The 25,340-nt window shown below is 37.4% G+C and overlaps 1 protein-coding gene across 3 annotated transcripts in view; it reads right to left on the reverse strand.

Moving 5' to 3' along the window:
- Positions 1-25,340, reverse strand: part of adcyap1r1b (adenylate cyclase activating polypeptide 1b (pituitary) receptor type I) — a 48,228-nt gene that overhangs the window by 21,561 nt on the left and 1,327 nt on the right. For 2 of the 3 annotated variants that reach the window (XM_044128895.1, XM_044128893.1), the window contains exon 1: positions 3,451-3,748. The gene's annotated coding sequence lies outside the window, so the exon portion shown is untranslated. Of the gene's footprint in view, positions 1-3,450; positions 3,749-25,340 lie in introns of those variants that run through there. The other variant, XM_044128894.1, reaches the window with a different exon arrangement.

The raw sequence follows: 25,340 nt of genomic DNA on the forward strand, positions 1-25,340 counted from the left end.
CTTTTAAGGTTTATTTTATATGTTGAAATTGTTTTGAAGTCACATTGTGGTGAGTAATTCCATTTAAATTTGTGCAAGCTTAAGATAAGGATCAAATCCATTGCCAAGGGAAGCTTGTGTTAAAATAATATCTCTTCTGATTACCAGCGACTTAGTCCAGCCTCAGGTCACACTAAAATTGCTTTAAAATAACAAGGACTCACCATAAATTTTATTTTCTACACAAAATTGCCTCAAAGAGAAGACATAAAAAGTTGCCTTCCATTTAAAGAATAAAGTTAAAGCTAATTTGACACCAGCATAAAGATGTTTGTTTATGTTAGATTTGGACAGGACATGTTCACAGTTCCAACTTAGTTTTCTGAATGAATCAAAGACAATGAATGATTGGCCAACTGAAAAAAATAAACTTGTTAATTTTTAAAGGAAAAATGTTTTTTTGGAGGCTGAAGTGTTAAACCCAACACTGAGGTAAATTATTGCTTTTTAGAAACAAAAATCCATTTTGGTATTAAAGAACCAGCAGCATTCACAGGGACAGCATAAGTAAAAGCTCCTTCCCAGAATGTCTTTATCCAGAGACACTTGCAGGCTTGTTGCCTGCATGACTGCACCATAATACATAACAATGGGAGCATCTTTATAGTCCCAGGTTCTAGTCTGCAGCACAAGTAAAAAATCCACTCTCTTTCAGGCTTATTAATGTAAATTTGAATAATTATCTGTCATCTCTTTCTTCATGGCCACACTCAAACATTTCAGCTGTAAAAAGCAAGTATCTTCACAATCTCCCCATTTGCCAGATGGGTCAAAATGGTTACCACAGCGATAAAATTTAATGTACAGTAAACATCAGAAAATGAGATATAATGACAATTAAAAATGAGGGTCTCTTCACCCTGTTAAAGATGATCTCATAATAAAAACAAGCGAGCATGAGAAGACATGGAAAAGGCCGCTGGTCTTCACAGCTTTAACACCAAATGTTGGATCACTTTCAAAAATATTGCTTTGTTTGGTTAGCCACTTAACACTGACCTTAAAATCAGAGCAACATTTTCACACCCATTGCACTTTCTCACAATTTGCCACATTAAAACCACAGATGACAATGTATTTCATTATGGTTTTATGTAGTAAACCAAAATACGATGCTTTATTCCGACGTGGAAAGCAATTGATTTGAGTTTCAAATTTTTCTTTTCCTAAATAAAATCTGAAAATTTATTCAAAGATGTATTCTGCCATTTTTAATCTGATATCCCCAAAATAAAATCAAGTGCAAGCAATTGCTTTCAGAAGTCATCTAATTAGGAAACAGGGTTTGCGTGTAATTTAATGTCAGCTCTTCTGTATTAGCTAGAGGACACAAGTGGACAACCAGCATCATGAAGACCAGAAAACACAGCAGAGAGAAGGATCATAAAGCAAAGTCGTAAGTTTTAAACATCTGGCAGAGCACAGGTCCATATCTTAAAAATTAAAAATGGAAAAATCACAAACCAACAAAGTCATTACTTTCAGCATAAGCATAAAGTTTGGGTAAAAGAAGCAATAATCAGAAAGTTATTCATGAAATCAATGGATATTCTGGGGTGATGCAGAGATTAGTTTGTTCGATCCATGAACTGGACAACTTTAACCCTACACAAATCAGATTTTTGTAGGAAGGTGGAAATGGCAAAGTAGTTACTAAAAGAGAGTTATAAAGAATGATTGCAGTTGAGTGATGTAAGATACACTGCACAATGAAACACGGTGGAGTTGCACTGTGGTGATGATTTTCTTTAGCGGAGACAAGAACAATACCCAGATACAATGGAAGATGGATGGATCTGAATACAAGGCAATCCTAGAAGACAATCAGGGTTGAGATGCAGAAGATTTCAGGTTGAGGCGAAGGTTCACCTTTCAGCAAAACAACGGCTCAAATCAACCAGTGCAATAGTTCAGATTAAAGCATTTTTTCTCTTGGAAAACAAAAATATTATATGCAGCTGTAAGCACTAAAGTTGCAACCTTATGTGCACTGTGTACACTTTAAAATGAGAGACACCTGTGTTTTGGTTTTTCACTTTACATCAGTGTTGCTATTGATTTCTGGGAAAATGTGTGCAAAGCTCATCGATACGTTCCCTGCTTATTTTCAGTCTTGCAACATTAAAGGTATTCTGTCAAGCCAGAGGCAACCGTACCCCTTAAAGACGCTCATGCTTTATCTCTTGCAGCTGTTTGCATCAGCATCCACTTCTTCTTGATCGCCACTGTTTGTTCACATACTGGGTCCGACATCTTTCTGTCCTCCACTCCTTCATTTTCTTTTGGACTGAAAGCCGGCCAACACCAGGCTAATTGGATGATTTAAATGTCAGCCTTTTTCATTCGCAGCTGTGTCCTTGTTCTCCAAATATTTGAACATCAGTGTCCAAGTTATGCATTTGGATGTATTTCCCTGCCATAATTTCAAAAAAAAAAAAAAAAAAAATCTAAACAAGACTCTGTGGTTTCTGTACCCAGATGTGAACAACATATTTAAACAAAGAGGAACTGCACATGCTGTGTTGGCTTTTGGGATAAATAAGTGATCTGTTCAACATTTCTCACAGATGAATCCCTGCTGTTTGTTGTGTTTTGGGTTCGTATTTTGGACATAGGTGAACAAGTATCACCTGTTTGGCACCGAACAAGGATTCAGGGTGGACGTAAAACTCATTCATCACTCTTTATGAATGAGGCTGCAGCTGAGCACTCAGTAATGTAAACAAATAGCTCAGCAATGTTTAATTTTTTTAACTGTGTAACCAAACCAGACGGATGTGGGCTATTACAAACAAACTGGAATACACCCACACTCTTTCTCTTTTTAACCAAACAGTTAGGGGCGTTGAGGCACTGAAAGAAAGCAGACAGAAGGAAGCAGCAGAGGGAGGATATTTCATGTATATCCACCCATGTTATCCATAAAAACGAGAAAAAGCTGCAAGTGGATTTCAATGAAAGCATTGCAAGGTCACGCACAGCCTCTATATGCAAAGAGCTTTGTTTCATGCAATGGATATAACCAGATATGTATGTGTGAATGTCATTTAGAACAGAATTCCTGCAGGAATCTTGATCTGTAATAATAACTGCATAAAAAGGATAAATACTGCACTACAATGTTGATATTCCAATCCCGCTATTATTAGTTGTATTGGCTAACCAACTTGACCCAACTGCACCTTCATAGTTGTTTTATGATCCCGTGTCCAGCGCTCTACCGCGCAAACTGCGCTCAGTATCCAGCCACTAATGGGAAACCTCCTTAGCTGCATGAGCCGACACATGCCGCAAGATCCCAGCAGACCCATTTCCATCAATCCCGTACATGCACCACCTCCTACCCGCAGAACTGCCGTGTTCAGTTCTATGTGATGTAGCTCTAATTCATAATTTTCTGATGTAGCTTACCATTTTCTCCACATCTTCCCAGTGCAGCTCCTGCACGCTGGTGACGAATCCACCCTCTCCGGGTTGAGACTGAGAAGGATTCCTCGGTGCTTCAGGGCGACACAACTTACGGAAGGAAATAAAAAAATGTAAAAATATTTGTTGCAGGCCGAGTAACAATGCAGCAATATTTTTTAGTCTGTTTCTCCAGCACAGGTTTTAAAAAGCAGAATCAGATCTGTGATTATTTGGAGGGATGCCGCTGACCCGCGGATCGCTTCGCCCTCCACGCAAGAATGCGCTGCGCATTTCAACTAAGCTCCCCGTCTTCTTCTCTCAGCTTCCCTCTCCCCCTCCCTTCACCCTAACTCACACACAGACACTCATATGTGCGGGCAAAATGAATCACAGAGCAATACTGGGAGATGACGGTATGACTCAAACGGAGCGGGTTCAGCCATTTACTGTCACCCTATTTGACATAAAAAGACCATATGGATGCGCGACAAAGTGGAGCAAATGGCCAGTGTGTGTGTGACCCTGGGGTGACCATGAAGGATCACGCAGTCCAAACAACAGACGCCGGGACCATGGACAGCCATCATAATTATTTTACGGATGCCAGAAGGAAAAAATCAAAGCAAGGAGAAGACCTGATGTGTTAGAGGGTTGCTGCATTATCTGATCACAACACAGCCAGATCCAGCTCAATAAAGTTAAATATAATCGAAAAGTTTATTATTGTCTGTGGGACAATTCAGAATGAAACTCATATTACAGCGATTCACTGCAGACAGATAGATGCCAGCTTTGGTGACTGTCACTTCAATTTCAATTTCAATTTAATTTTGATTTAGTTTATCTGGAAATCAGAAAGACGCATTTTTACTGTGATTTTTCATCCAGAATTGTAATGCCAACGGTCCAACAGCTCCCACATCCACTACAAACGGGCTGTTCACACAGAGCAATGTTGGATAGTCGAGTGGAAGAAAAAAGTGTGGCAATAAGTTGCAGAACATTCCATACTCACTTGGGTAGAGGTTCTGTAATGTTGTTTACAGAACCTCACTAACATCCCCAGGGCTTGTTTGGCCTTAGGTACATTTACTAAAAAAAAAGAAAATTTGTTGACCTTTGGCAGTAAACTGAAAATGGGCCGTTACTGTGATGAACAGGCTATTAATTCATGATAATTGCCAAAATCAATATAAAAATAATTTACAAGACAATAAATGAACCTTCTCTTAAGGCAAATTCCTCCCCAGACCTAAATCCTGTAGAAAAGGGGTGAGCTGTAAGAGAAGAGCGCAGAAAAAACTCTAAATGATTTTAAGACACTTTTTTTTCTATGACAAACAAACATATTAAACATAGATTTTTAAAAATGTTTTTAACATGACATTTTGCTTCTGTGCTGAATGACGAATTAATTTTTTCACATCTTTGAGGATAGAAATGTGTGGATTGAATGCATTTAGGAGATTTCATGGTGGAGAATTTTGCAGCTGAAAAATTAGTTCTAATCTATTTGCTACATCTTTCAAATGAGGTATGATGTTCAGATTTGTCATAGCCTCTGAGAATTTCAACTATTTTTAGTGGAGGATCAACATTTGGCGAGATATTCATCAATATTTACTTTGACCACCAAGTCAGTGCTTAGTTATGTGTTTGTTTCTACATGTGAACAAAGAGGAGAAAGCCTGCAGATGTATAACTTGAAATAACTCCTGACATCTTCTTTGTTTGCTTTGACTGTTATTGAACTCTGGTTTCTCTGCAGGAGAATGAAAGACAAAAAACAGATGAAATGCCAGTAGATCAAGATGTGTGAATCCAACTCCAACACTGAGTTCATTTGAAAGCAGCACTTGGCACTGATGTGATCAAGCCTTTGTAACCTCTTTGCTCCTTCATCTTCCTTTTAGAGGGTTGAAAGGAACAGACTTCTTCTCAGCAGTGTAAGATGGGTTATTTTGCCAACTTATATATTGCAACAAGAAAAGGCAGTGTGAAGTCTGCATTTCATGTGTAGCACCTTTGCTTTGAGATAGTTTGCATTGTACCGAACTTTTCCACTTCCAGTTTCTCTCTCCTGGTACCAAAAAAAAAACATCTGTGTTTTTCTTTCCACGGTGAAAGCTATGAATTTAATTCTACTTTTAATCCCCATCCTACAACCATTGAGTCCTCCCACACAGCGTGAAGTGGTGACTCAAGCACCTCAGGTCTGCCTTTATCTCCCATCCTGAGCTGCAGAGAAAAAGAACAAATCTTCACTTTTTTTCCCCAAACATGCAAAGACAAACACACAGCTGCGACTGACTGCTTTTGATGCCATCGTGATCAGGATCTCAGCTTTTTGACGCAGTGACATCATCGCTAATTTATCCATGTTTCATGTCTGAAAGAGGAATAATATGCGGCTGTATGGGGTTGCCATGGCAACTGGCCCGTTTCAGTGCAAGGGAATGGAGAGTGCTGCTTGAGGCTTGGGGTGATTGGAGATGCTGCACAAGAGAAGAAAATAAAAAATAAAACAATAAAAACAAGGTAGTGGGTGTTGCGATGTGTCTGCGTGTGCGTCCATGTTAAGGAGGAAGAGTGTTAGCTGGCCAACAGATAGGAAAAAAAAAAGAGTAAGAAACTGAACAATAGGAGTCAAACACCCACACAGCAGCATTAATAAATGCAAAAACTCCCTCTGTTTGCATCATCCATGAAAATATAAAGAAGAGAGGAAGGCCAATCTGAAAAATATAACAAATCCAACATCTATAATCTTGACCAAAGTAAGATTTAAGCAGCTAAGCTATTTAAATTTTGATCAATCAGAATGGTTGTTGAAGCTATTGACAAGGTGCAAATACACTGATCCATAACCACAGGAGGGTGGAGGGAGGCAAAAACACCAGGAAAGAACAAGAAAATTAGTTGTAAAATAAGTGAAAAACATAATGGTTTGTTATTTACAGAATGGATAATCTCAAAGAGAAGAAGGGCTGTTATGCTGAGCAAAAACAAATTTTAATAATTAATAGGATACACAAACAACAGCTTTGGACTGAGCAATTAAAACAGTTCATGAAAATAGTTGAAATGCAACAGAATTGTAGCAAAAGTGCCAATGAAATGCATCTTTTTCATTTTCCTGACAGGTTTACAAAAAAAGGATGAAATTGTCTCTTTGGCAAAAGCCACTTATTGTATTTGAATGTATTCTCAAGATTAATTATTACAGGTTTTGGATACTGTCTTTGTTCCAGCATTGTGGCCACTGACAGCCCATCCCAACAGTACAGACACCACCGTGGTCCCACAGTCAAACATCTGTAACTGTGAGTATTTTCCCAACTCTTTCCGGGAAATACTCTTTCCAACTCTTTCTTTGTCTAAGATTCTGACTTTGATATCAAAGAAAGGGTTATGTCCAATCCTACCATATTTAAATGTATAATTTAGCAATACAACAGTTTAATATCAACACATGTTTTTTGATTGGTCAGTCACTGCATCTTGTATTTGAATATCATTTTACATGTTCTATTCAAACAGAATTATGAATGAATAAGAAAAAGAGATGAAAATGTTCATTATGAAGTAAGAGAAAACAAAGTAGTGCTGCATTACATGTGCAAAAAAAACCTGAGTCGAACCTAAGGATACACCGGATCCACTTTGGCATCCAATCAATTGAAGGTTGGCTCCAGATGATGTAAGATCACATGAAACAATATTTCTTTTTTTCACTCAAATCACAGAGTTTATGTGGTTAAAATATGTAATGTGGTCAGAAAGTGTCTGCTACCCTTTTAAAAGCATAGGGGGGTATTAAGTAAAAAAAGGAGTAAAAAATAACCTTAGTGTCCACCCAAGTGCACAACCAATTCTGAGCTTTTCTTTAGGTTTCATGCTCTTCATCAAACCTGCAGTGATGGTGGTTAGCCAACCAGATCAAATCTGAGAGAACTGCAGGGGCTCATGACATTGCTGTAAAGGACCTGTGCAGGTTGGATGAGCTTGGATTCTCAACAAACACACAGAAAGATGGAGAACATTTATAAATCTTTCAATAAGACTCAATTTGCTTCAGCATTCAGATGTAACATGTCATTTACTGAATTTTTAAATATGTCCAAAGGACAACAGCTTGGACTTCTCTGCCAGAGTAGCACTTAAAGCATTCTGCACTTTTATTCCTTTAATTACGGTGAGAGACTCTGAAATATTTTTTTTTTTTTTACATGCCTTCATTTTATAAAAAAACCAAAAAAAGTAGGACCAGCAATACCAGTGTCCACCCAAGGATATTGTAATCCTTGACAAAATGACAGCTGTGCAGCAGGAAATTCGCATTGAGTTACAAGTTATCTAGCTATTTACCCTGGCTCATTCTCATCAGTCAATACTGCACCACAAGGAGGAGACCACAGACACATTAGAGGGTGTTAATACTTTAGCTCCAGTAAGCAACTAATATGACTAATATGCAAATCTTTCATCCTACACTGTTGATTACAAGGTGTATAAGACTGAATCATAGTGGATCTGGATATACATCCTGTCAGGGCGATAAAACCTGCCACAAATTTCCACAGGAAATATAAATATATCTTTTTTTCATTAAAACATGCTGTAGCAATCAGTAATTGAAAATACCATGAACAACTGCAGAGATGCTGCAGAGATGTTGGAGAGAGTGTGAGACAATGCAAAATGATTAATGAAATATTTGCATCTTCTTGACAGACAAAAGGATGTGACTCATCAAAGGCCAGACTGACATTTAGAAATTACAGTTGCGAGTCACTTTTAAACACAATTCCCATTTTTTGTCTGAACATAATCACTTCAGCAGTGATGTCGGCTAAGTCATTCCAGATGGTTTCTTTAAATCTGGTTTCTCCTTTTGTGTTTTATGGAAGCGTGTTTTTTTGTTTTTTTTATTTGTTTTTTTATTTTATTTACATTTTAAGATACTTTATAAAACCCAAAACAAAGTAATAATTTTTCTAATTTTTACACTTATCTAACAGTGTAAAAAGGCCACAACATGATTTAAAAACTGAACTGCAGCTGAGCTAACCACTAGCTGTTAGCAAAGTTTATATTTAAACTGGACAGTGAAAGCAAATGAGATCTGACTCAGAAACAGGTCATTCAAAAAAATGCAAAAAATTCCATAATTTGAGCTTCAAAAGTCTAAACCTTAATATATAGTTCACATGAAGCATTGCTAATGAATTTATGCAAAAGCCATTCAAATGTGGCAGTGACAACCCAATAAAAATGTAAAAACTCCTATTGGACTTTAAGTAGGAAAGTATTTGTTATTGGCTATATGCTTTTTATTTCCTCATTTAACAGATTTTTTTTTATATGACAACATATATGACAAAATAGAGATTAGTGTGCAAGCAACTTTGTGTTGATGTTGGTGCTGTCACATTATTTGTGCTATTTGCTTAGTGCAGTGTTTCCCAACCCTGGTCCTCAAGGCACACTGCCCTGCATGTTTTAGGTATTTCCTTGCTTCAGTGCAGCTGATTTCAATTGATGACTGATTAACAGGCGTTTGTTGAACTGCAATCAGTTGAATCAGGCACATTAAAGCAGGGAAACCTCTAAAACATGTAGGACAGTGTGCCTTGAGGACCTGCTCCTATAATCTTACATACACAAAAGACAAATGTAATTACTAAATGGCTTTTCAATCTGAACAGAAAATTCTGCAATTTTTTGTTGGGTTTGCTGGTGAGAGTGATTTCAGAGTTTCTCTTTAAAAAGCCTCATATGTCCTCATGTTCTCACTTCTCTGTGTTCTTGTTTTCTCAGCTGAGTGAGTGAATCATCCTCTCCAGCTACTGTCTCGTCCAAATCAATGAAAATCTCCACATGGGTCCTCACAACACTCCTCGCTCTTGTGGTTGCTTTGCCATTGCCATGGAGACTCGAGCTTGTGGCCTTGCGACAACTTGTCATAGACACACAGAGGTTTGTACAGAAAACCCATGCAACAATACTGCCTCAGCTGTTAAAAAAAACAAAAAACGGACTGACCTCCTCATGGGCTCACTGCCCTTCTCCTTCTTCCAAATCAACGCTTCTCAAAGCCAAACCGCGGTATTTGTGCAGGGTAACAGGCTTCTAAGTAGATCACAAAGTGACAGAAAAAGTTCAGAAGGACAATGGGGTGACTGACCACAGACAGTAAGCTGAGCAACTCAGTGAGTGTCAACAAGGCTCGGGACATGTAAAACAAGCAAAGTGAGTAATTCAAAGACTTTGAGTAATTAATGTTAAGTTATGTAATCAAGCATTTGGGAATTCTTACAATAAAACTTCAAAATGTGCTAAACTTGTGAAATCTAATCTAAAAAGCTAGTGAGTAAATATTAACCCTGTTTTCAATAGGATTGAAGTAAAAGTCTTGGCAAAATCATCCCAGACTCTTAATGTTGGCCCTGTTTATCTGTCCCAATACTAGTTTGTAGGTGTTTGTGATTGTTATACAGTTGCATCACCTGCAGGACTGAAGTGGCTTGCTTTGTCAAAAATACTGACACACTGTCAGAAAAAGAACATAATGGGAGTCAAGCATCGGTGGTGTAATGGTTTGTGGCTTCTTTGCTGCTTAACGTTGATGACATGCTGTAAGTGATGGAGCAGTGAATTCTTCTCTCAACTAGAAAATCAACAGATGTCCAACCATCAGTTTGTGACCTTCCTCGTAAGTCCACCTAGGTAATAATGACCCAAAGAACACCAGCAGGTCCACCTCCGAATGGCTTAACACACAGGCTTTAAATTTACCTAGCCATAGTTCAGTTTTAAATCAAAGTGAGAGGCTGTGACACAGCCTGTGTCTTTGAATTAAAACTATTCTGCAACGAATTTCATTCAGCAATCAGAAAAAGCATAATGGACATGAAAGGAGACATGAGACAGATAAGTGTAGAAGAAAAAAAAACATGAGAGAATTTTGTTGTCAAGTCCCACATCTATTGTGACAGTAGTTACTGGAAGCTCCTTCATGTATTCAGACAGAACAAAGCAGAGCTAACTGGTGCATCTACATTATGTACAGAACATCTGCCCGACATGCTGCTCAGGCATGATCCGACCTGAGAGAAAAAGCTTGAAGGCAAATAGCAATCACCATGAAGAAAGAGTAGTTTTATACAGAGACAAGCGTAACATTAGCAGTCCTCACAGCATAAGCACCATTTCCACCACTATAAATAAAACATACCGCAGTTTCATTCAAGCTCATCAGCAGAGGCTCGACAGCCCCAGATGAGAAATGAAGACTGGAAGAGTGAGTTTCTCTGTCACTGCATGCATTGTGTTTGTGTCAGCTTTTTCTTCCTGAAGGAAAGTAATTTAGTTATTCTCAGAGGATGGGGTTATGAACTCTTTTTAATGACAGTCACAAGCCTCTTGCAAATAAAATTGTGGGCGGGGGGGGGGGTTCTCTGACTTGATTGAAGCCTTGAAGCGCTGCATGGAAAATGTCTCAACTGTCACTCAGTCAGGATAAACTGCATTTTTAGATCCAGAGCACGCTCCTAAAAATATAAACGGTTAAAGGAAATGAGAAGCTCCAGAGATTATTCAAGCCTATCAAGTTGAGCTGCGTTTTTTTTTTATTTTCAAATGCTTTAGATTTTAAATAGAAAATATATCCTTGCAATCTGTTGAAAACACCATGACCATTAAAAAATACAGCATTTGTGCATGCTCAGCCATAATATAATAACTTCATTAATATTGGGTTGGCCATTTTCTGCCTCCAACACAGCTCTCACTGGGCATGGACACTTGGCCTTTGTGGGTGTCCTGTGGTGACTGCTTCAGAGACATTGACCATGCATACTTTGTGTGAGTTTTAAAGCCTGAGAGGATCACGTTTGCTCCAATGCTGAGCTGATGGTTAAACAGCCTGGGATCTGGGAGTGTTGGACCGAATCATGGGGAAGATTGCTTTCTGTGCTTTTCACAATGTGGCCAACCTGTTCTTGTTCCCAGGGTGTCAAGTACCGCTGTTGCTGAAATATGCAAAGGTACCATTTGGAGTGTTATCACACTTCATTAAACACAAGAGATGCCCTTTAAGGTCCCAAACAAGACGTTCAAATCACCTTAGAACAGCTGGATTGATTTTTTTTTCTCCACTTTTCACTTCTGACTTAACTATATGCATGTTTCATTAAATGTAACACCTTTCACACTCTGGTCAACACTGTCGGACGGTTTAAAAAATTAATTTTTTGTTGGATCTTTATTTCAATTGGCTCCTACTTAGTATTCGGCTGTAATATTTCAAAGTGTTGCAGCATATAGGGAGAGGGATCCTTCATCATTCATCTTTGCAAAATCTCTCTTTATGCTTTCTAAATGTTTTGGAAAGGTCCGTCTTAAAAAAGAAGTTCAATCAAAATAAGATATGTTTTTTTTTTGTTTGTTTGTTTTTGGGGGGTTTTTTTATCTGTAAAAATATCTCAAATAAATTGCTGTTGGGTTGCATAAGTTGGAACTTGCCCCAACAACCATTCAAGCAAGAACTGGTATCAGTGTCAAGAAAAATCTATTATTCATTGAGAAATGAGTCACCATTTGGCACATTTATACACCTTTTCCTATACGTTATTGAATCAATAAATTTTTTTATTAAACTTGTTTGACCTCTTTGCTTCTGCAAACAAGCCACCAATATTATTCCTTTCACCAACTCACCTCATTTCCCATAACTTGTTTCTCTATAACAAATAACAGGTAGTTTGTGAACTTTCTTGGAGTAATTGGTTACCTCACCAAATAATCTGAGCTCTAAATCATTCAAATTCATATTTAAATTGATCAATAATTTTTAAGGTTTCTACCTTGAAATAGGTGCAGAACTGAATAACTGGTCACAGTCCGTCTCTCCGAGTAGAAACATGCCACTACACAAAGACAGCTGGTGGTTGTGAAACACTGGAGTCTTTGCCTGACAAAACTCCATCAGCTCCTGCCTACTGCAATGAAATTACTGCCTTTATCAGTGTGTAATCACTGGTATTGTGCAGTCTCCTCTTTCACTGTCACACAGCCAGGGCAAATGGCTGCAAGTCTATTTTCAGGCTCCCTGCAGATGGCAGCTAGCAGTTAGGTCCTTCTGTTTGAACAACTTTACATGTAACATGCCTCAGACATGCACGCTAACTCAAAGAACTACACTGAGTGATTGTTGATATATGAAATTTCAACTTTTATTTCCCTTAAGGTTTTGGGATCATAGTTTTAGCCATTTTCCACGGTAAACTGAATGGTTTATACATTGATAAAAATTTCTCAGGCTGAATTCCCACTTTGGGCAAAATCCCAAAAGCAGTAGCCTTAAAGTAGGAATTGTCATGCTTTCTTTACAGATTTGCCATTCATTAAGATTACTGTCCGCTCTCAAGCAGCAGAACTGCGAGTGATGAGTTCATTTTCAGAGCCAAAGGTTTTATTGGGAAGGACGTGGCCCTCGGTTTATTTAAATGTAGATTCTGAGCCGAGTCTGTTGCGCTTTCATCCTGTCCATAAAAAATGCATGCTGTGGTCTCATTATCCTCCTCTCCTTTTGGAACACTACAAAAAAATCAATCCAGGGCAGAGGAAGGGTGAGAACTCTGCAGATTCCTCTTCTCCTTTCACAATGCGTGAGAAGAGGCCCTTCAAGTGGGGGATAAGTGTGTAGCTGCACTAAAGTGGTGATTTGGGTTATTAAACATATCAACTGTGAGCTTCTCCTTTCGATTTTACACAGTCTCACTGAAGACATGCATTATGCTGAAATGAACTAAAATAAAAATGTAGATGAATCTGACCGTTTTAAATTGTGAACAATGCGACTAAGCAGGTCTGTAAATTAAACATATTGAGTCAAATTAGACTTTATATGATGTAGTTTGAATTGGATGTAGTTAGTTGGTTAAAAGTGTCCTGGGAAAGACATTTGCTGCCAGTTGGGTATTGGGATGGGCAGGAAGGTATGAAAAAAAAAAAAATTACTGAAAAGCAGCTGGGTGTTTGTCAGTTTGTTACCAAGCAGAGAAAACTTCGCTCTAAAGGAGAACATGAACGACTGAAATTGCTTTTGGATGATTCCTGGGAGGGAAATTATTTCATGCAAGAGTGAAAAGGTAAAATGCAAAGTATACAGAAAAGAAATGGTTTGATTGGTGATTTGGGCTTTCTGGGATGAAAATGATTAACAAAAAAAAAGCTCTAGCAATTTATTAGTAGATATAAAACTTGTGAGAAAATTTAACTTCATAGTTTCTACTTTGTCATGATGCTCCTGCTCCCAATACACCCAGGTCAGAAGGTTGGACTTATTTTTCCAGCTTCAATGCAGGACAAATATGTAAATGCCAGATAAAAGTCCTGTATCAGCCTGACTGATATTAATGAAGAGAAAGGAAAACAAAGCAGCAGCCAAGAATGATGCATATTCATAATATCCTCAGGGCCAAACAGGAGTTTGCTGCACCCACACAGCGGCTGCTTCCAGGTATTTTTCATGATGACTGGAAAGAAATCTGATAGGCTGTCTTTGAGTAAGTTTCTAAACAACACCACACTAAACAACCCCCCACATCCCTGACCCCTGAAGATTAGTTGTTTTCATTTCTGTACTGCACAACAAAGTAACTGACAAGAAAAGGCAGACTTTGTTCTAAAACAGATCAAGAGGTTACAAAAGTTCCTAATTCGCTAAAAGTCAAAATGTTTTTTAAATCCAAAATGCACCAGAGGATTTTTACTCCTAAAACCAGCATAATGGTAAATGTTTCTTAAACATAAAAATTCAAATTCAGAAACTGCTTCACTCAGAAATCGCCATTTTAAATATATTCCGATCTGGATATTTTTATTGGTAAATTTGCAACAGGTGGGGAGCAATATATGAAGCTGATGTTTAACCAATTATAGGGAGGATGGTTGAGGGCTGAGTATCATTTTCTACTGTAATGGGCTTAAATGAGCACACTTTACCAAACACTCAGCATACTGATGGTACACCTGAGAATAAGCCTTGTGTTTACGTGAGTGCAGAGTAAGGGCTGAATATATATGCATAAAGTGTTTTGAAGGGAATCCCTGTTTATTGAGCTATGAACTTAGAGGTTAATCACCTCTTCAGTCTGCCTGCCTTGGGTTAATATCTCTTTCTCATTAACATCAGTGGATAAAAAGCTTTATTTAGCCATCTTTACAGAGTGACTGATGAATTGGCAAAAGCAATTTGCTACACTACTGCCAGATGTGAATGACTTTCAATGGCTTCAAGGAAAATAAAAATAAAAACTACAGGCTAAAAAAAATAAAGGTGATGAAAAATCCAACAAAGACCTATTTACCGTCACACTCAAGGTCAAGACATCTAACACATTTGTGGAAACTTGCAACATGATTCCTATCAAACTATGTTGCTCTGGCAACTCCATGACAACACAATCCAACTGTTTATAATAGACTATTTCTTTTTTCTGCATCTTAATGCTCTCACCCACAGCAGAAAGTGTACAGAAACTTTTATAATTTCCAGCAAAGTATTTTTCCACAAAATGGCAAGCAGCTCATAATGAATCACATGCCATCAGTTTCCTGAGTTGCTCAAGCTGTTTCGTATTGATTTAGTGTCTGCTGTAATCTCATTGAAATAATATAATCAGAAGAAAATACTGAGTCTATTTTCAACATGAGACGTATTCAATCATTCTTCCCTGGAACTCAGTTTGCAAAGATTTATTACCATTATTGTTAGGAGTCATTTCAATTGAATACCCAAAAGCTGAAAATGTACAAACTAATTCAAGAAAAGACGGAAGGACGGTTTTGTAAAAACATATTAATGTGTCAGAAAATTGATTTCTGGCACAATGGGTGGTGGAAAGTTGTCTTCATGTGCAGGTGCAGAAAATTGTTCCAAATTCGACCTTTTCTCCAGATGTCAATCGAGGCTTCCTCCGAAAGCAGAGACCACTGTCTTGCATTCAGACTACTGAGGTAGTCTGAATGCAGTGCAAGCTGGAAAAAATTAAGAGACCACTGCGCTGAACCCCATTGAAAACCTTATAGTTAATCCACCAAATATTGATTTCTGAATTCTTCCTGGTTTAAAACATTAGTATTGCTATTTCTGAATGAACACGAGCTTGTTTTCTTTGCATTATTTGAGTTGTCAAAACACTGCATCTTTTTTTGTTATTTGACCATTTCTCATTGTCTCATTTCTCATTTTCTGCAAATAAAATATTTTCTTGGAATTTTAGAGACATGTCAGTAGTTCAAAGAGCAATGTTTATTTTACTCAAACATATACCTATAAAAAGCAAAATGAGAGAAACTGATAATTTTATGTGGTCTCTTGCTATTTTCCAGAGCTGTATAAATGGAACTGGTGAATCTTCGACTGCTGCTGCTCATCTGCAGCTTCTGTTACTGTATGTTATCTTCCAGGAGAAACTGTAACAGCAGCAAAAATAAGAAATTCATTAGGTGATTTTTTTTTTTTCAGTAGCCCTACATTTACACCTTCAGGACTGTGCAGAGCTCATCTCCCCTCAGGAATACATGACAAAACATTTGACACTGTTATTACTGGAGTGCATAAATATTACCAGCAATGCTAAAAGGTTTGGATTATAACAAAAGCAATTTGGATGTTGTTTCAGGTAAAGCTGAGCAGGCTAGATTAGTATACGTTTTTTGATTGGACTTTTTAAAGACAGCAAAGGCCTACATCTTTGCTGCTTGAGGAAAAAATGGTGGATAGAAGCAAACTGTGAATGGTGAACGCCATATAATTACAGTCATGGCTTTGGACCAAATTTTGAAAAATACCCTGATATAAGTTTCTTTTTGATGATTCAATTGGTGTTAAAAGGCTTTTCAATGTCAACTAATGTGTTGTCACCAATCGTGTTCATATACTTTACATATCTTTTATACTTGTTATATTATATTGCTTGCTGGATACAGTTGATTTGAATGAGATGCAAACATTTAGATCTGTTTTGAAAAGCTATCCACCGTTTGCTGGCGAACATCAGTATGAAACCCTTGGGAAATCTTAAGCTGTCAGTCATTCTCTCCTTTTCCTCTGTCTGCTGATCTTCATTAATCTGATGAGGCGTGAAGATGGGCACCAGCTCCAGGGAGTTAATTTCTTCACTAATCCTAAACATGTATTCAGAAATTATAAATGTAATTGTTTTAAGTGTTAGATCTTATCATTCACATGCATGGCAGTCATGACTGGATTTAGTTAAAAAGGATGTTAATGTGGACATGGCGCAGGCAGAAGACCCAGCTGATAATTAGGTATTTCAATACCATAAACACCAAACATTATATGCAGCAGAACCAGCAGAAGAATTCCTCGTACTTTGGTTGATCCTATTCTCAGCTACAACGAGGTTCTTATTTGTTGGCTCCTCTTTATACTGAAGGTGCTTTCACAGTGGAGTTCAGGAAGGACTCTGATGATCCCATAATCGAAAAGGTACCTGGAAGGATCTGCTGTCTTGGTGACTGAAGATCCCACTGTTTGATGAGAGTTCATCTATTACAGCGAGTCTGTGCAACCATGACTGGTTCTGGCTCTACCTGAATCTATCTAATGAGATTTTCTTCCACCCAAATTTCAATGCTAAACTGTGCTTGTTTGGTACCAGCTCTGAAACTTATAAGCTGATCCTTTCTTAACACAAACTCTGGCCCTGAATAGAAAAAAAATATCACTTTGATCAGGAGGTGGTGAGGGCATGAAATGTCAAAAAAAAAAAAAAAAGAAACCAGAGACAGTCAGGGCTAAACAAAATGACAGAAGTATGAACATGATTGTAGAAATGTGGGATTTTCATGGGCTGGATCTAAAGATGACTCAATGCCACAGCATTGTTTGCAAGGCTCCAGGAGTTTTTACAGGTGGCTAAATTAACTGTGATCGCAGCAGAAAATAGTTCATACTTGTAACACTGTAAATGACAAGTCATCTGAAGCATTACATCATGTGGAGCTACACATAGCTAAAGCAGGATAAACCCCACAAATAGTGAAATATGTAACTGGAACATCAAGTACAACAGTTTATAAACGTAATAGCAATAATTGAGGATAGGGGCACAGTTCTCTATTTGCTCCCTGAAACCCCTGAATTAAAATATCATAAAAGCTATTTAAAACTACCAAGTTAGTTTCTGTTTTGATTTGCTAATTTTGTTTGGTTATTTCAGAGAACCATTTAAGAACAGTTTTTTGTTTTGTTTTTTTCAAACCAGACTTGAATATAAACCTGCTTTGGTGGAAAAACTATCTTTACATCCTTCAACACCTCTAAATCAAAGTGCTTTTGGTTGCCATGGAGTGGTTGCCACTTTTCACATACATTTCTTATACAAAGAAAACCAACCAACTAACATGTAGTTCCTTTTCAGATAAATAAATACACTCTTTACTGCCTTAATCAGATATTTTAAGATACTCAGTACAGGAAGCAAGTACTGGCTTTACAAAAACCTACAAATTGTAAAAATGTGCCACATTTATGGAGAAACCCTCGGCCTTGAAGAAATTTGCCTCTCAAATACATTAGGAAATATTACAACATCAGCCACAAAAAGACAAAAATGACCTGCTAGAATCTGTGATTAAAATACTTTGTTAAACATTCTGGGAGTAACAGCTCAAAATGTTGACATTACGTTATTGGTAAACCTTAATCTGCCACAATGACTGGGGTTAAATTTACTTGGACTCATTCTCTGGACTAGGACTCAATAGCAGCTGAATTGTGTTCAGTAGCTATACAGCAGTCTTGTGAGCTGCTCTTTCTCCTTTTAATATCTCCTAAATCAAAAGTGCTATCTGTGAATGAAGAAAAAGTGCCGTACAAACTGCTCGGCCAATTTTATGAGCACACATTTCTAAAGGGATTGAGACTTAGCTTTGTTCCCATGACAGCCGGAGGGACGGGACCCTGGGGGGGGTGAGGTGGATGACGTGGACCCGTCTGCAGCGAAACTCTTCTGATGAGGCTGATATGCACCAATTGTGCCACATGGCTCATTACATAACTACAGTGAGCATATGTGTGGTGTTAAAACAACGATGTAGTCTGATATATTTTCAAGTTTATCTTGAAAAATGTATCTACAGGATTAGCTATATGTGACAGAATTACTATATTACAGATGAAGAGGGTAGGGGTAACTTTGGATGGGGGACACTGGGAGAAAAATCCAGAAATCTGGGCGGTGACATCCCAGGAATGAGTTTGGTAGACAGACAGTGTGTGTTAAAATTCAGATCACACACACAGTCCTGCAAGCCTTGGTCTTGACAGAGAGGGTAAGGAGAAAGAGATGAGGTGGATTAGGAGAAAAACAGGGACATGAATGAGTAACAATCTAGAGATTCCAGTTTCAAATGTCTTACTTAAGTTAAAAAGCTTGTGCGGAAACAATGGAAATTCAATGGGAGTCACCTACAACTTCACAGCAAGAATATGTTGTATAATATGTAATCTTTCTGGGGTTTGTAGCAGACTTTCCAGAAACTCCAGAGAAGATGTAGAGACGATGAAATCAACTTCCAGCTGATGACAGAATTGGGGAAATTTCAACTTACATGTGTGAAGCTTTGCTTCAATTTCACAGCAGGAAGTGTGTTGAATTTGTTAGGGCGAATTTGTCAAGGAATAATATTAGAACATTTTTAATATTTCATGTAAAAGGTTTTTATTCCACCCGTATGATTAAACAACTCATATATTGTATTTTAAATAAAAAGTTAAGTTAAATATCACTGTCTACTGAGGCCACAGATCGATCATCCAGTGATCAAGCTGTTCTTTCTTGATTTTTGTTGCGCAAAGATTAGTTTGGGTTTATGTGTGCTAGATTTAATGAGCAATATTTCTGTTGTTTTATATATAAATTATATTTTAACGTGCCTACTTTTTCTTACTTCAGGTGTTATCTACCATTGAAGAGTGTAGAAACCCTTCTACTCTGTTTTGTTACAACAAATATTTCTTGATGTGGAATTTAATTTCACGTCACCCTGATGATTTAAAAGGTTGGTTTTATATGTGTGTCTATAATGTCTAACACGTGCTGTGGCTCAAGTGAAAAATGATAAATAAATAAATCTTTGCCGTTTGTTTTTCTCTAAGACGAACAGAGTTTTGAACATTGTTTTCTCCGCATCACCTAGAGTTCATAAATCACTATGGCAACCGAAAATCTTTCAGCTTCCTTTTATTTTGAATATCAGTAATGTCACAGCATCACTTCATCTCTACTACATATACTCCTAAGTAAACATCTTGCAGCATTCGGAATGGCCCACATGTCCTGGTTTTGTGATGCTGTTCTCTACTCCATGTCTGTCATCCAGCAAAGTGTTGCTATTCATAGAGCCAGTCAATGCCAGCCAGCAGGAAGATTGACAAAACAAAGCTCAGTGACGTCTAAGGCATCTTTTGATAGCATTTATAACAGAACAGCACACTGCAGCTCACCGGTGAGCCTGTCCTAAACAATTAAGGAGTGATCAGATAAAGGAAAGCTTCTTTAAAAGGATGGCTGTCTCTCCATGAACATCCTCCTGCAGTTTATTTATTGATTCCCAACAAACAACTTTGAGTGCTTAAATGAGCTGGATATGTTTTATTTATTAGTACATTTTTTTAAAACATATTAACAATTGTCCAGTGACAACAAATAACAGATAAAAATTTATTTGCATAAATATTTATTTGTTATTGCTTATTCAGTAAGCATTTGTGGTCTGGCTTTTACTCATCTAAAAACTCAGTGAGCACATTCACATGTGGTCAGAGGATGTTGGAACAGAACCGTCTGTTTTCCAATCACAACACCAGTAATCTTCCCACTGAGTCACTGTCGCCCACAGATGATACAAATCAAACAAAAAAACCCTAGAGATCAGGTTACTGTTGCATACTCTGAGTGTGTCACGGCACCACTAGTTGACATTTTGCGAAATGTTTCTTCTGCTTCTTCTTCATTTTCTTCTTCTCCTTCTCCTTCCTATTTTACTAATTAAAATTATCAAAGCCCAGGACACTGAATAAAAAGGTGAAGATGAAGGTTAATTACTTTTTTTTTACTATACTATAAATTATGATCTAAGATTTTTTTTTTGCATTGATGTGAAACTGTTTTAAGTTGTAATTGTGTACATTGTTTGGCTGGAAAAATTTCCTGAACTAAATCTTATTCCAGCATGAAAAGTAAATCTTTTCTTTCTATCCTTTGGGATTTTTGCCACTTAAAATTTCTTGGTGGTAACATGCTGATAAAGGTCTGTGTAGTGTGAGGAAAATTGCCACTGTAATCCCCTCGACAGTCTCTTTTCCACAACCAATTAAATAAAATACAGAAGGGAAATAATGGCTGCATGTTCTTCCAGTGCTACCCAAAAAAGACTGCTGAATTGATGAGTCAGTCGCTGTTCTGGATTTGTGGGGGTGTGTGTGGTTTTTTTTAGATGCAGCAGGTAAAAAGAACCATCTGCCAGCATCATTCTGGCTCTATGAAGCTCTGTTCTCTGTGCATCTTATTTGAAACAGTCATTTTGTATTACTGCATTCATTCAAGACGTCATTTCTTAATCCTGTACAATGTCAACACAACACATTTACACAGAACAGCAAAAACAAAGCCCAAAGGAGAATAATTTTGCAGCCAAACTCTCTCAACCCCACAGTGAGCAGTTAGTCAGTCTGTAGCCTCTGGGCTGCTAAGGTAATGAGGTGGAAATATATGAAGCCTAAAACATCCCAAGGGAGACATTAGGGGAAAGAGACACCATTTTAAATGAGGACAGAGGGCATACAGGCTGAGAAAAGCAACAATCAGACACAATGAACACAAGCTGGGAATTCAACTTGTACACAAATCATATTAGGATTATTAGACAAAAGACAAGCATAAAACATCATCTGACAAAGACAAAAAGCAAGTTAAGCTTCAAGAAGTAATGCTGCACTTTAGTCATAATGTGGTCAAAATGTTGATAATTTGATTTAAAAGGATCTGGCATGTCAAAAACTAGAGGGAATGAATGGTGTCTTCATGAGTTGGGACATGTCACAGCTTGTCAAACAGAAACTGAGACAGCTTTTAGAAAACATTAGACAGCTTTAATAACACTTGCTGGAGACTGATAGGGGTCAGGTTTTGGGCCTGCATGAAGCCAGGGGAGTTATACGGTGCAATTGACCAGCTTATGGGTTGCACTCTTTACAACAGAGCCCTGTCATTTCCAATATCGATCCACTTTGACTGTGTAGTTGCACCTGAATTCTACAGAGTTCACAGTGTTGACATACAACAAATATTTTTTTAAAAATCACACAAAGCTTACCACCAGTGTGAAAAATCCAAATGAAATCCTTACTGATTTGTTTTCCAAAAGACATTAGAATCAATGAGCTCTGCAAAGGACTTCACTTCAGATTTTTATTTTTTATTTTCCCCCCACCAGGGGGTCTTTTTGTGGGCTCTAGTGTCCCTTATACAACAGTAGGCTGACGGCAAAGGGGGAAGGAGAGGGAGGAAGACATGCAGCAAATGTCGTCGGGTCCGGGAATCCAACCCGCGACGGCCGCGTCGAGGACTGAAGGCCTCCAAACGTGGGGCGCGCTACCCTCTACGCCACCGGAGCACGCCCCCACTTCAGATTTTTTATCATTATTGTTTTGGTCTTTGTTGCAGTCATTATCTAAGAAGTTACAGTTATTTTCTATGGCTGTGTATTATATTTGGTCAAGAGGTGAAGGTTCAGGATGCAGGCTACGGTTGCTATGATTACATTATTTTTCACTTTGCTTTAGTCAGATGGGAACCTATAACAATTCAAAATATCCTTTAAATGTCTAAGATTGTTGGTAAACATTAACTGCTGTAGTTAATTGTTGCTGTTGATAATTTTATTTATAAAAATAGGATTTTATAGAAAAAATACCCATGTTTTGCTTACATGTTTTTCATAGCTGTAAAACTGTAGGCTCAAACCTCTTCTCTCTGTTAAGTCTTTTGTCATTTCTCTCTTTCAGTCTAATTCAACACAAATTCATTAAATGCACCTAAACTACAACCTGCTAAACAAGTTATGCAATAGCAAATTTGATGTGGTGTACAAATCCACAGAAGTGGTTCCTAATATATATATATAAGTGTACTTCATTGCTAATCTTCTTTTTGTCAAGAATTGCATTAAAATGTTTTGAAACCAAAATATTTGGTTTGAGAAAGTATGCAGAGATTGTTTTCTAGAAATATTCAGAAGTTGAAAATGCTAATGTTTCATTCAGATGAGTTGCAGAAGTTTTTCAGTAAGGTCATAGTTTCAAAGCAAACAGAGGACAGTGCTTACTGAGTGAGAGTATTTCCTGATGACTTTTATCCTCTGGCTTTTATAAAATATGGCTAAAGTTTTGATGAAAATTACAGCTCTTCTTGATTGCTTAGATGTAGTTGTCAACTCAGACTCCTCATTTTCACAACAGTTCACACACAAGCCTAAGTAGTGGCCCTCATTGCCAAAATGACAGATTTTGTTTGTAAAAGGCACTAGCGGTGCCAAAACATTTACAGTTTTTTGCCAGTCACATTGGTGCATCTCTCAAATCCTTTTTGACATTTGCAAAACTGTAAGTACATTTCTCAAGACAACTTGTACAAACAGCGAAACACCGTGGATTAAAAACAGTCTTTCTCAAAAATCCCTAGTCTTCATAATTTTCCTTCTCTCTTTCTGCCTGTCTGTGATATATGATTTGTCATGTGAGACACGCGCACACAGTTTTTGGTAGACGAGAAAGAAACACTTCTCAGTCAGTTTAGTGCAAAATGAAGTACTATGTTTATAAAGTTGGACAACAATTATTTTTGGACCGTTTGTTTCTGCTGACACCGAAGCAATATCACAAGCAGAATTATCAGAGATTCATCAAAGTAAACATGTTAACGCTTCAGTAAATTTAACTTAGTTCATTTATACACTTATATGATTTATAAAAATGACATCTTTAGACACTTCACAAGACAAACATCCAATATGTAAACAGAAATATGAAATAAAATCCATCAAATATTTAGGACAGATTCAAATTAAATATAATCTAATTTGATGAGCGTAGTCTGGGGAAACTGAGACAACAAAACAGACACACAGAAAAAGCCCATACCCACTATTCCAGGAGTACTTTTTATTTTATAGAGAAATAAGCAGTTAATTGAAGAAGTAGCTCTAATGTTGCCCTCATACCTCTGAGACATTAGAACAATATTTAGGATAAAAAACAGAGAACAAAGAACAGTAATCTATGTTGCATGAAAGCAGCAGGAGCAAAAGGAGAGTTTACTGAGGACTGTGTCTGTGTGTGACAAGTTGACACACACGTTTTAACTGAGTTAAACTCCCTGTTGCAGCAGCAAATAAAGGCTGACCTGCTAAAACCTCTAAAGGCACAAAATATCTGTCGCTGTCAACAAAAATGGATAGAAGAAACTCCAACGTCCGGAACATTAGTGGTGAGTCATAGAAATCATTGAATCTTTGTGGGCTTTTTTTTTTTTTACTGCATGTCAAAGCAACCAAGTTATGAAATAAAATAGTACACCATGTATCACTCTGTGTTTATTAAACATAGTGTGATATATATCAAACCCTTATTGTTTGAAATTTTGATATTTTTTTCTGAGGTGTAACAGAAGCCCAGGTTGCTTTGATAGTATACTTCAGTTTATCTGCATTGTTGGGTCTGGCATCTCACATATTCCTTTGGACAAGACTTAGACTCTGGGGTTCAGGTCTGGTCAGTTTGCTTGCAAGTCAAACACAGCAACACAGTAACACAACGGTCGTTGGATCAACATTTGGTACCTTTGGCAATGTGACTAGGTACCAAGTCAACTTGGCAACAGTTCCTTCACCCAGGTAACATAATTCTGATACTCTCATGTCTGCACTCCTTGTGAAAGTCCTCCAAATTCATGAATTGATTTTGTTAGACAATCCTTGCAAGTCTACTTGCTCTCGATAAACCTTTTCCTACCACAATTTTCCTTCCACTCAATTTAATAAATATGCTTGGATAATTTTGTGAATAGCCATCTTCTTTGGCAATTATCTTTTGTGGCTTATCCGTCTTATGGAGGATTTTAATGACCGTCTTCTGGACATGATTGTGTAGGCCCTATATAGCTCAAAGCATTTATATAATAAAAAGGCTTTTTTCAAAATTGGTGTTATGCAACATTTTAATCTTCTGAGCTAACTAATTTTGGATTTTCATTGTTTGCAAACCATTATAATCAAAATTACACAAAATAAAGGACTGAAATACTTTTACTCTATTTGTAATCAATCGATATAATACATGAGTTTAACTTTCTTAAATGGTTGAGAAAATCATTTAAATTTCTCACAATGTAGCAGTGATTTCATTAATTTTGTTGAAGTATTAACTATAATTTATGAATAAATGATGTCTATTATATCACAATTCAGACCAACAAATAAGAAAAAGATCTAGATTGGGACATTAATTCTAACATACCGTACATCAATGTAGAATAAAATCGTTCTTCTTGTTTGTGTGTACTAGCTAGAAAATTATAAAACAAACTCTTTTAGTTAATTTATGAAAAACCTGAACCTCAAATAAGACCAGGGTTTGACTTTGCATCCATCTGAACATGTTTTCCTCTCTTCTCTGACAATAATGAGACTACAGAGCCCTGCAGGCTTTGGGAACAGCATGCTAACTGTCCGACCCCTGACCCAGGCCTGCAATGTGCTCTTTTTGTATTGTCGCTCATCCCAGTGGAGGCCACCGG

Source organism: Gambusia affinis, linkage group LG10, assembly GCF_019740435.1.
Source record: "Gambusia affinis linkage group LG10, SWU_Gaff_1.0, whole genome shotgun sequence".
Lineage (NCBI taxonomy): Eukaryota > Metazoa > Chordata > Actinopteri > Cyprinodontiformes > Poeciliidae > Gambusia > Gambusia affinis.